Source organism: Chiloscyllium plagiosum, unplaced genomic scaffold (assembly GCF_037043375.1).
Source record: "Chiloscyllium plagiosum isolate Xiang-an unplaced genomic scaffold, Cpla_swu_hap1 HiC_scaffold_33, whole genome shotgun sequence".
Lineage (NCBI taxonomy): Eukaryota > Metazoa > Chordata > Chondrichthyes > Orectolobiformes > Hemiscylliidae > Chiloscyllium > Chiloscyllium plagiosum.
This window is the reverse complement of record NW_028270171.1, coordinates 33,318,062-33,331,603: the sequence shown is the minus strand read 5'-3', so window position 1 is coordinate 33,331,603 and position 13,542 is coordinate 33,318,062.

Sequence of the window (13,542 nt, the reverse complement as noted above, 5' to 3'; positions counted from 1 at the left end):
GTAAGTCAGTGAGAACTGGGGTGATGGGTAAATGGGACGGTGCAAGTCAGTGAGAACTGGGGTGATGGGTGAATGGACAGTGTAGGTCAGTGAGTACAGGGGTGATGGGTGAATGGACAGTGTAGGTCAGTGAGTACAGGGGTGATGGGTGAATGGACAGTGTAGGTCAGTGAGTACAGGGGTGATGGGTGAATGGACAGTGTAGGTCAGTGAGTACAGGGGTGAATGGGGAAATGGGACAATGCAAGCCAGTGAGTACAGGGGTGAATGGGGAATGGGACAGTGTAGGACAATGAGGACAGGGGTGATGGGTGACGGGGACAGTATAGGATCAGTGAGTACAGGGCTGTGGGAAAATGGGACAGTGCAGGTCAGTGAGTACAGGTGATGTTGGTTGAGCGGGGTAGTTCAGATCAGTGAGTTCAGTGTAATGGGTGAATGGAATGGTGTAGATTAGCGCGTACAGGGGTGATATGTGAAGGGGACAGTGTAGCACAGTGAGTGCATGGGTAATGGGTAAATGGGACGGTGTAAGTCAGTGAGAACTGGGGTGATGGGTAAATGGGACGGTGCAAGTCAGTGAGAACTGGGGTGATGGGTGAATGGACAGTGTAGGTCAGTGAGTTCAGGGGTGATGGGTGAACGGGAGAGTGCAACGCGGTGAGTGCAGGGGTGATGGGTGAATGAGAAAGTGTAGGTCAGTGATTACAGAGGTGTGGGTGAATGGGATAGTGTAGGTCAGTGAGTACAGGGGTTTGGGTAAATGGGATAGTGTAGGTCAGTGAGTACAGGGGTGATGGGTGAATGGGGTAGTGTAGGTCAGTGAGTACAGGGGTGATGGGTGAATGGGACAGTGTAGATCAGTGAGTACAGGGGTTTGGGTGAATGGGATAGTGTAGGTCAGTGAATACATGGGTGATGGGTGAACGGGACAGTGTAGGGTCAGTGAGTTACAGGGATGTGGGAAAATGGGACAGTGTAGGTCAGTGAATACAGGGGTGATGGGAAAACAGGACAGTGTAAGTCAGTGAGTACAAGGGGGATGGTTGAGCGAGGCAGTGCAGGTCAGTGAGTACAGGGGTGAATTCTGGAGGATACAGTATTAGTCAGTGAGTACAGGGGTGATGGGTGAACGGGATAGTGTAGGGTCAGTGAGTAGAGAGGGTGATGGGTGAATGGGACAGTGTAGGGTCAGTGAGTACAGGGGTGATGGTTGAGCGGGGCAGTGCAGGTCAGTGAGTACAGGGGGTGATGGTAAAGCGGGCCAGTGCAGGTCAGTGAGTACAGTGATGATGGTTGAATGGGACAGTGTAGGTCAGGAGGTTTAGGGGTGATAGGTGAAGAGGACAGTGTAGATGAGTGAGTACAGGAGTGATGGGTGAACGGCACAGTGTGGGTTAGTGAGAACAGGACTGATGGGTGAACCGGACAGAGTAGGTCAGTGAGTACAGAGGTGTGGGTGAATAGGACAGTGTAGATCAATGAGTACCGAGGTGATGGCTGAATGGGACAGTGTAGGGTCAGTGAGTACAGAGGTGTGGGAAAATGGGACAGTGTAGGTCAGTGAGTACAGTGATGATGCATGAATGGGACAGTGTAGATCAGTGAGTGATGGGGTGATGGGTGGAGGGGACAATGAAGGTCAGGAGGTTTATGGGTGATGGGTGAATGGGACAGTGTAGGTCAGCAAATGCAGGGGTCAGGGGGAAGGCGACAGTGTAGCGCAGTGAGTGCAGGGGCGAAGGGTGAATGGGACAGTGTAACTCATTGAGTATAGGGTGATGGGTGAATGGGACAGTGCAGGTCAGTGAGTACAGGGGTGAATGTGGAATGGTACAGTGTAGGACGGTGAAAACATGGGTGATAGGTGAAAGGGACGGTGAAGGTCTCTGAATACACAGGGTTGATGGGTGAATGAGATAGTGTTGAGGAGAAAGTGAGGTCTGCAGATGCTGGAGATCAAAGCTGAAACTTTATTGCTGGAACAGCACAGCAGGTCAGGCAGCATCCAGGGAACAGGAGATTCGACGTTTCGGGCACAGGCCCTTCTTCAGGAATGAGCAGAGAGTGTTCAGCAGGAGAAGATAAAAGGTAGGGAGGAGGGACTTGGAGGAGGGGCGTTGGAAATGTGATAGGTGGAAAGAGGTCAAGGTGAGGGTGATAGGTCGGAGTAGGATGGAGGCGGAGAGGTCAAGAAGAAGACTGCAGGTCAGGAAGGCGGTGCCGGGCTGGAGGGATCCGGCTGAGACAAGGTGGGGGGAGGGGGGATGAAGAAACTGGTGAAGTCCAAGTTCATCCCCTGCGGTTGGAGGGTTCCCAGTCGGAAGATAAGACGCTCCTCCTCCGACCGTCGGGTTGTTGTGGTTTGGCGGTGGATGAGTCCAATGACCTGCATATCCTCGGTGGAGTGGGAGGGGGAGTTGAAATGCTGTGCTACAGGTTGGTTGGGTTGGTTCGTCCGGGTGGCCCAGAGGTGCTCTCTGAATCGCTCCGCAAGTAGGCGGCCTGTCTCCCCAATATAGAGGAGGCCACACCGGCTGCAGTGGATGCAGTAGATGATGTGGGTGGAGGTGCAGGTGAATCTGTGGCGGATATGGAAGTTTCCTTTGGGGCCTTGGAGAGAAGTGAGGGGGGAGGTGTGGGCGCAAGTGTTGCACCTCCTGCGGTTGCAAGGGAAGGTGCCGGGAGTGGAGGTTGGGTCGGTGGGGGGTGTGGATCTGACAAGGGAGTCGCGGAGGGAGTGGTCTCTACGGAAAGCTGATAGGGGAGGGGAGGGAAATATATCCTTGGTGCTGGGGTCTGTTTGGAGGTGGCGGAAGTGACGGCGGATGATGCGCTGTACATGGAGATTGGTGGGGTGGTAGGTGAGGACCAGTGGGGTTCTGTCCAGGTGGCGGTTGGAGGGGCGGGGCTCAAGGGCGGAGGAGCGGGAAGTGGAGGAGATGCGGTGGAGGGCACCGTCGACCACGTCGGGGGGGAAATTGCGGTCCTTGAAGAAGGAGGCCATCTGTGTTGTACGTATTTTGAACTGGTCCTCCAAACCAACCGACTCCCACAGCTACCTGGAATCTACTACAAACCTACCGACTCCCACAGCTACCTGGACTACACCTCCTCCCATCCTGCCCCCTGTAAAAACGCCATCCCATTCTCCTAATTCCTTCGTCTCCGCCGCATCTGCTCCCAGGAGGACCAGTAATGAGTAATGAGTAATGGATGAATGGGACAGTGTAACTCAGTGAGTACAGGGGTGATGGGTGAACAGGACAATGTAGGTCAGTGAGTCCAGGGGCGATGGGTGAATGGGACAGTGTAACTCAGTGAGTACAGGGTGATGGGTGAATGGGACAATGTAGGTCAGTGAGTACAGGGGCGATGGGTGCAATTCAGTGAGTACAGGGGTGATGGGTGAACGGGACAATGTAGGTCAGTGAGTACAGGGGTGATGGGTGAACGGGACAATGTAGGTCAGTGAGTAAACAGGTGATGGGTGAACGGGTCAGTGCAACTCAGTGAGTACAGGGGTGATGGGTGAATGGGACAATGTAGGTCAGTGAGTATAGGGGTGATGGGTGAACGGGACAATGTAGGTCAGTGAGTACAAGGGTGATGGGTGAACGGGACAGTGTAGGTCAGTGAGTACAGGGGTGATGGGTGAACGGGACAGTGTAGGTCAGTGAGTACAGGGGTGATGGGTGAACGGGACAGTGTAGGTCAGTGAGTACAGGGGTGATGGGTGAACGGGACAGTGTAGGTCAGTGAGTACAGGGGTGATGGGTGAATGGGACAGTGTAGATCAGTGAGTACAGGGGTGATGGGTGAACGGGACAGTGTAGGTCAGTGAGTACAGGGGTGATGGGTGAATGGGACAGTGTAGATCAGTGAGTACAGGGGTGATGGGTGAACGGGACAGAGTAGGTCAGAGAGTACAGGGGTGATGGGTGAACGGGACAGTGTAGGTCAGTGAGTACAGGGGTGATGGGTGAACGGGACAGTGTAGGTCAGTGAGTACAGGGGTGATGGGTGAACGGGACAATGTAGATTAGTGAGTACAGGGGTGATGGGTGAACGGGACAGTGTAGATTAGTGAGTACAGGAGTGATGGATGAACAGGCCAATGTAGGTTAGTGAGTACACTGGTGAATTGTGAAGGGCACAGTACCGGTCAGTGGGTATAGGGGTGATGGGTGATTGGGATAGTGTAGGGCAGCGAATATAGAGGTTCGAGTGAATGAGACAGTGTAGGTCAGTGAGTACAGAGGTGATGGGTGAATGGGACAATGTAGGTCAGTGAGTACAGGGGCGATGGGTGCAATTCAGTGAGTACAGGGGTGATGGGTGAACGGGACAATGTAGGTCAGTGAGTACAGGGGTGATGGGTGAACGGGACAATGTAGGTCAGTGAGTAAACAGGTGATGGGTGAACGGGTCAGTGCAACTCAGTGAGTACAGGGGTGATGGGTGAATGGGACAATGTAGGTCAGTGAGTACAGGGGTGATGGGTGAACGGGACAATGTAGGTCAGTGAGTACAAGGGTGATGGGTGAACGGGACAGTGTAGGTCAGTGAGTACAGGGGTGATGGGTGAACGGGACAGTGTAGGTCAGTGAGTACAGGGGTGATGGGTGAACGGGACAGTGTAGGTCAGTGAGTACAGGGGTGATGGGTGAACGGGACAGTGTAGGTCAGTGAGTACAGGGGTGATGGGTGAATGGGACAGTGTAGATCAGTGAGTACAGGGGTGATGGGTGAACGGGACAGAGTAGGTCAGTGAGTACAGGGGTGATGGGTGAACGGGACAGTGTAGGTCAGTGAGTACAGGGGTGATGGGTGAACGGGACAATGTAGATTAGTGAGTACAGGGGTGATGGGTGAACGGGACAGTGTAGATTAGTGAGTACAGGAGTGATGGATGAACAGGCCAATGTAGGTTAGTGAGTACACTGGTGAATTGTGAAGGGCACAGTACCGGTCAGTGGGTATAGGGGTGATGGGTGATTGGGATAGTGTAGGGCAGCGAATATAGAGGTTCGAGTGAATGAGACAGTGTAGGTCAGTGAGTACAGAGGTGATGGTCACATGGGACAGTGTAGGTCAGTGAGTAAAGGGGTGATGGGCGAACGGGACAGTGTCGGGTCACTGAGTACAAGGATGTGGGATAACGGGACAGTGTAAGTCAGTGAATACAGGGGGTGATGGGTGAGCGGGGCAGTGCAGGTCAGTGAGTACAGTGATGATGGGTGAATGGAACAGTGTAGGCCAGTGAGTGCAGGGGTGATGGGTGAAGGGGACAGTGAAGCTCAGCAAGTGGGCGGCACGGTGGCACAGTGGTTAGCACTGCTGCCTCGCAGCGCCAGAGACCCGGGTTCAATTCCCCCCTCAGGCGACTGACTGTGTGGAGTTTGCACGTTCTCCCTGTGTCTGCGTGGGTTTCCTCCGGGTGCTCTGGTTTCCTCCCACAGTCCAAAGATGTGCAGGTCAGGTGAATTGGCCATGCTAAATTGCCCATAGTGTTAGGTAAGGGGTAAATGTAGGGGTATGGGTGGGTTACGCTTCGGCGGGACGGTGTGGACTTGTTGGGCCGAAGGGCCTGTTTCCACACGGTAAAGTAATCTAATCTAATCTAATCTAAAAAAGTGCATGAGTGATGGGTGAAGGGGACAGTGTAGGGTGAGTGAGAACAGGGGTGATGGGTGAACGGGACAGTCTACGTGAGTGAGTACAGCGGTGATGTGTGAGTGGGACACACAGTGCTACACACAAACACACACACACGCACACAGTCCTACCCACACACAGTGCTAGACACACACTCCTACACACACACAGACACCTACACACACACACGCACGCACACCCATGCAACCTCTCATAGACCTATGCCCATTTATACTCACACCTACAAACATGCACCCACGCCGTCACAGACACTCACAACACCGCGCATACACACACACGCAGGCATGCACATATAAGTTTGTGGGGTGAATTTGTGATTGCAGAGTTACATTTTACAACCTTCAAAATCTGCATGAATCCATAAAAGATTCTGTAAATTCATTTTTTTAGATTAGAATCAGTCTAAACATTATGGCATAGACAGTATCACACAGGGGAACTCACATCTTCAATTCATTATCTGGGCTGCCATCCACCAATTGCTAAAGTTCACTTGAGAATGTAACTTTTAAAAAAAGGTTTTGCGATTTACATGCGAAAAAACTGAAACCAATGTGGTCATTCTAATAGATGAGAGACATAATGAAGGTCTTTTTCAATATTTAATTTAAGTTACATCACACTACAAACTTTTGCTATAAATTCTGTGTCTTACAATCTTATACTCCACAACCACGAGATGAAGGAGCAGCGCTCCAAAAGCTAGTGCTTCCAATTGAACCTGTTGGACTATAACCCTGATGTTGTGCGATTTTTAACTTTGCCAGTCCAACACCGGCATCTTCAAATCATAAATGTATTTGTACACCTTACAGTGTTACTATAAATAACAGACATTAAACGTCTTCCATTAAATCTTTGCCATGTACTTTTCAATTCATTGAAGCCAAATTGCCTTTCACGGCTTGCATGACTTGGAGGAAGGCCAATTTTGATGGTAATAGGCAAGAACTTTCCAACATTGATTGGAGGGAGCTGATGTTTGCAGGTGAGGGGATGGCTGGAAAATGGGAAGTATGTTCCTGGTGGGGTGAAAGGCAAGTCTGGTAGACGTAGGGAATGCTGGATGACCAGACAAATTGAGGTTTTGTCAAAAGAAAAGGAAATATATGCCAGGTACAACAGCAGCGATGGGGTGAATCCTTAGAAGAGTATAAGGGCAGTCAGATCATTCTTAAGAGGGAAATCAAGAGGACTAATAGGAGACTTGAGATAGCTTTGGCAAATAGAGTTAAGGAGAATCTAAAGGGATTTCATAAATACAGTAAGGACAAATGGTCAACTAGGGAGAGAACAAACCCCCTCAAAGATCAGCAAGGCAGCCGATGTGTGGAACCGCAGGAGATGGGGAGTTACTAAACGAGTATTTTGCATCAGTGTTTACCGTGGAGAAGGACATGGAAGATATAGAATTCCGGGCAATAGATGGTGACATCTTGAAAAATGTCCATATCCCAGAGGAGGAGGTGGTGGATATCTTAAATTGCATGAAGGTGGATAAATCTCCAGGACCTGATCAGGTGTACCCTAGAGCTCTGTGGGAATTTCGGCCGTTCGGGCCCAGGAGCATGATGTACAGATACAGGAGGAGGCCAATCAGCCCCTCGAGCCTATAACACTGGGCCCAGAGTCAGCCATGCAGTACCAATATCCTGTTACACCACAACAGCATCATTCTATCCAGCCTCGTCTTGACCCTTGTCCTGTGACACAGGAAATGGACAAGGCCAATGTGACTGGAGAATGGCATCCTGGAATAAGAGGGGGCCATTCAATTCATTGACACTATCGCATAGTAATTGGACAAGGGCACATAACAACTTGAGATTTTTTGACAGGAAAGAAGGAGTTCATTCAGCCACATGTCTGCTGTATGGGAGGAGCAGAAGACTATCCAGTCCCTCAATCCCAATCCAAGGATGCAGGAGACCATTCACAAGCCTGTTATGGAGAAATATGAGGGGACACTTCAGCCTTTCAAACTGTCACACAGCAATTGAAAAATTCCAATAAGCCCTCAAGCCTCATACACATCAACAGGAGGACAGGCAGACCTTGCACCTCTTATTCAGGAATAAGAAAAAGACATTCAGGCCACCAAGACTACCAAGTAGGAACACCAGGAGGTCATTCAACCGATCGAGTTTGCAAGCCAAGAAGGGAATGAGTCCATTCAGCCACTCCTGCCTCAGCCACAGCAATCAGAGCAGACCTTTAAAACCTTGAGCTGTTTAACAAAGGGATTGAAAGGGAATGTGATGGTCATAGAAAGGGAAGAACTTAATCTTCAATAGAGAATAAAAGATCTGTGTGCAAAATATTAGGATTTAACACAAGATATTGAAATCAATTATCAAGTAATTAATGACAGGAGATTTGCAAAGTCAAACCATATCCATCAGAGTTAGCATTGTTTTGTGATGGATAAATCTCCTCCCATGCTCTCTAAAACTTCCACATCTCGCTTCTTTACTCAGCGAGTCGTGAGTTCATGGAATGCCCTGCCAGTAGCAGTGGTGGACTCTCCCTCATTATGGGCATTTAAGCGGGCATTGGATAGGCATATGGAGGATAGTGGGCTAGTGTAGGTTAGGTGGGCTTGGATCGGCGCAACGTCGAGGGCCGAAGGGCCTGTACTGCGCTGTATTCTTCTATGTTCTATGTTCTATCCTTCCTATAATGAGGCAACCAGATCTGAACACAATATTCCAAGTGTGGTCAAACCAGGGCTTTACAGAGCTGCAGCATAACCTTGCAGCTTTTAAACCCAATCCCCCTGCTAATAAATCCAACACACCATATGCCTTCTTGACAATGATATCAATTTGGGTGACAATTTTGAGGGATTTATGGACGTGGACCCCAAGATCCCTCTGTTCCTCACACTGCCAAGATTCCTGCCTTTAACCCTATCAATCTGCATTCACATTTGATCTTCCAAAATGAATCATTTCACACTTTTCCAGGTTGAACTCCAAATGCCAATTCTCAGTCCAGTTCTGCACTTGTCAATGGCCCGTTGCAACTCACAACAGTCCTCCACACTATCCACAACTACACCAACCTTCATGTCATCAACAAACTTACTAACCCACCCTTCCAATTCCTCATCCACATCATTAATAAAAATCACAAAGAGCAGAGGTCCCAGAATAGATTACTGTGGAACACCATTGGTCACCAGCTCCAGGCTGAATACTTTCCATCTATCACCACCCTTTGTCTTCTATGGGCCAGCCACTTTGGTATCCAGGCTGCCAAATTTCCCTGTATCCCATGCCCCTGACTTTCTGGATAAGCCTTTTCAAATGCCTTGATAAAATCCATATAAACTATATCCAATGTTCTACCTTCATCAATGCATTTTGTCACGTCCTCAAAGAATTCAATAAGGCTTGTAAGGCATGACCTGCCCCTCACAAAGCCATATTGACTATCACTAATCAAACTATACTTTTCCAAATAATCATGAATCCCTGTCTCTCAGAATCGTCTCCAATAATTTGCCCAGCAAAGATTTAAGACCAACTGGTCTGTAAATCCCATGGTTGTCCATATTCCCTACTTTGAGCATGTGCCATCCTCTACCCATCTGGTACTACCCCAGTGGACAACGCGGACACAAAGGTGCAGCAATCTCTTTCCTCGCTTCCTGTATTAACTTTGGGCATATGCCAGCTGACCCTGGCGACTTACCTATCCTCATGCGTTTCGAAAGTTCAAGCACAACCTCCCTCTTAACATCAAACTGTTTGAGCATATCAGCCTGTCTCACATTGTCCTCACAAACGAACAGGTCTCTCTCAGTAGTGAATACTGAAGCAAAGTATTCATAATTCTCCTACCTCCTGCAACTCCTGACACGAGTTCCCTCTACTATCCCTAATTGGCCCTCCCTTCACTCTGGCCATCTTCTTGTTCCTCACCTAAGTGTAGAATGCCTTCGGATTTTCCTTCATCCGTCTCGCCCAGGCTTTTTCATGACCCCTTGTAGCTCTAAGTCCATTCTTCAGTTCCTTCCCAGCTACCTTGTAATCCTCCAGAGCCCTGTCTGATCCTTGCTTCCTCAACCTTAACTAAGCTTCCTTCTTCCTCTTGACTAGATGTTTGACATCCCTTGTCACCCAAGGTTCCTTCACTCTACCATCCTTTCCTTGCCTCAGTGGGACAAACCTGTCCAGCTCCCGCAGCAAGTGCTCTCTTAACAACCTCCACGTTGCTGTTGGTAATTTCCCTGAGAATATCTGTTCCCAATTTATGCTCCACAATTTCTGCCTAATAGCATTGCAATTTCCCTTCCCCCAATTAAATACTTGCCCATACAGTGTGCTCCTATCCCTCCCCATGACTATAATAAAGGTCAGGGTATTCTGTCAGGGAATGGATGGGTCATTTTCTGGTTGACAACTTTTGGGGCACGATAGATTTCAGTTCCCAACCCTAAACTATTTGCAATCTGCCTTATTACTTGGATAAGGGGATAGAAAATATTCGATTCAAACTTTCACATAACACTGAATTAGTTGGAAAAGTAGGTTGAAATTTACCAACAGGTTAGGCAAATGGAACAAGATTTGGCAGATGAAATTTAATGTGGATAAGTATGAGGTTATTCATTTTGGTCAGAGAACTAGACAGACAATTCCTTATCTAAACGGAGAGAAATGTCAGCGTGCTTAGGAACAGAGGGACCTGGGTTTCCTCGTACACATCACAGAAAACTCACTTGCAGGTACAGCAGGTAATGAGAAGTGCAATTTCAGCATTTATTTCTCGAAGGATAGATTATAGACACATGGAAATGTTACTGCAACTATGCAAGTCATCAGTGAGCCCACAACTAGAGTATAGTTTGGATGGCCTGATGAGATGGGGGATGTTTTTGCAGTGGAGGCAGATCAGAAGAGGTTCACTGGATTGATTCCAGGGATGACGACTAGGTCTTATGGTGAGAGATTTGGTAGTTCAACCTTTTATTCTTGAGAGTTTAAAAGAATGAAAGGAGATCTCATTGAAGTATGTAAGATGCTAAAGGCGATTGTCACTGGAGATGTGGAGTGGATATTAGCTCCTGTGGACCTATGTAGAACAAGAGATCATAGTTTTTGGAAAACGTGGAGCAAATATGAAACAGGGGTGAGGAGTACTTAGTTTTTTCAAAGTGTTGTGAATCTTTGTAATGAATCACTGTAATTCATTAACCCAGTATACATTGAATGCAGGGAACATTTAGTAAGTGGAGTGTTATGGAGTGATGTTAGGAAAGTGAAAATGTGACCGAAAGGACATCAGTCATGATTATACTGAATGGCAGAGCAGGGACATGGGGCTGAATTGCTGACCTATGCTCCTTGTTCTTATTCGGTCCTTCAAATGCATTACAGTGGAATGGGGGCAGGCTGGTTATCAAACAGGAAGGATGCATTCGAGATAAATCAGTCTTGATGAGTTTGACAGAATGTAACCAAAGCAGTCCCACAGTAACCAGATCTGGGTTCTCAACTATTGATAATCTACATCCTTGATTAGGAGGAGTGGACCAAATATATTGTAACTAAGTTTGGCGATGACTGTAAGATAAGCAGGAAGTTAAATTATCAAGAGAAGGTGAAGAGTCGGCAAATGGGTATATACAGGTAAAGTCATTGGATAATAGTTTGGCAGGTGGAATATAATGTGTTATATAAGCTGCCATCGTACTTTTCTGGAAGAATGTAAGGTAGTATTTTACATAAATGGAGAGACATTAACAGGACTTAGTGGTACAGTGTGTATTGAAGGATGACTCAGTGGTAAAGTGTGTACTGGAGAATTCACTCCGACCCACTCAGACATCGGAAGCATTGTTCCATCTCCCTGACGGTTCCAGTAGCTCCATTGCTGACAGTGCACACGGGATATTTTCATGTGGTTGTTTAGTGGTAGTGAGTGGTGAAGGGGAGGATATATTGAATGATGTATCAAGGGACTGGCCTTTATCCGAGAGGCCATCCTTCCTTTTTACGTGGAGACCTGAAGATGATGGGAATGGCTGACTGCTTCTGAATGAAGAGGCTGTGACTGTTGCCAGGATAATGGGTATTCACCAACGTGGTCACAATCCAACATTAATGGAGTGAGAGTTCCTTCAATTCCTCTACCTCTCCGCATGGGGACCCCGCAGAGTCATATACCCCATCAGGGATCCTGCAAGACTGGGAAAACGAGGATACAACCGGCATCTCCCTGCTGAGGGAGAAAACATTGCATTAACCTCATTTACCATATGTCACCATCACCGAATGATGACATTGATGTTGACGTACTGGGACCGAATCAATATGTCACCCGCTCCAATCTGTAAAGTTCTGGAACAGAGAAGCTCAATGAAACAATGACCCTAACAGTCACTGGCAGCACGGCCCTCCTCCCGGTGTGAAGCTGCAGGTCGTGTTGAAGGAGGTGACACTACTCTGTGACCAGCTCCTTGTTCAGTGACCCCTTGTTAACTAACAGGAAACAAAACGCAGGGATCAGTGGTTATTTTCACATTGAAAAGCTGCAATTTTGTAAAGTGCTTCAGGGATCAGTGTAATGTCATCAACGATTTATAATCTCTTTTCATAATTTGGATGAAGGGACTGATTTGATTGGGTTTTTCTTTTTTTTAGTTTTGTGATTTGTAAAAACTTTTTCTTTCCTTTTTCATTTATCTAAGCTAAGATGGCAGGAGATCTCAGATCTATGTTATGCTCTTCTTGCTCAATGTGGGAGTTCAGGGATGCGGCTGATGTCCCAGACACCTTCATATGCAAGATGTGTGTCCAGCTGCAGCTCTTGTTAGATCGTATGATGGCTCTGTAGTTGCAGATGGACTCACTTTGGAGCAACCGCGATGCTGATGGGGTCGTGGATAGCACATTTAGTGAATTGGTCACAATGCAGATTAGGATTGATTGCTGAGGCAGAGAGGGAATGGGTGACCAAAAGGCAGAGAAAGAGCAGGAAGGCAGTGCCCTGCGGTCATTTCCTTCCAATTCAGGTATACCATTTTGGATACTGTTAGGGGAGATGGGTCACCAGGGGAAGGCGGCAGTAGCCAGGTTCATGACACCATGGCTGGCTCTGACGTACAGAAGGGCAGGAACAAGACTGGAAGGGTTATATTCATAGGGTATTCAATTGTAAGGGAGTAGATAGGTGGTTCTGTGGTCAAAACTGAGACTCCTGAATGGTATGTTGCCTCCCAGGTGCATGGGTCAGGGATGTCTAAGAAAGTTCTGAAGGGGAGGGTGAACAGCCAGCTGTCATGATGCATTTAGGGGTTTACACCAGAGTTTATAGGCGCCAGTGATATTGGAAACAAATGGGATGACGTCCCACAAGCAGAATTTAGGGAGTTAGGAGCCAAGTTAAAAAGTAGGACCTCAGAGGTAGTAATCTCACCACGCGCTAGTCAGAGTAGAAATGATAGAATCGGCAGGATGAATGGGCGGCTTTAGAGATGGAGCAGGAGGGAGGGGTTCAAATTTTTGGGACATTGGGACCTGTTCTGGGGGAGGTGGGACTATTACAAACTGGATAGTCTACACCTGGATAGGACTGCAACCAATGTCCTCGGGGTGCATTTGCTAACGCTGTTGGGGAGGGTTTAGACTAATGTGGTGGGGGATGGAAACTAAATGAGGAGGTTAGTGGACAGTAAGGAGGTAGTGACTAAAGACTGTAAGGAACTAGATAATGAAGTCAGCGTGACTAACGAGAACAGTACGCAGGGAGCAGATAATGATCGCAAAGGGACTGGTGATCTGAGGTCATTTGTTTTTATACAAGCCGTGTAGTAGGTAAAGCAGATGAACTTAGGGTTTGGATTAGTACCTGGGA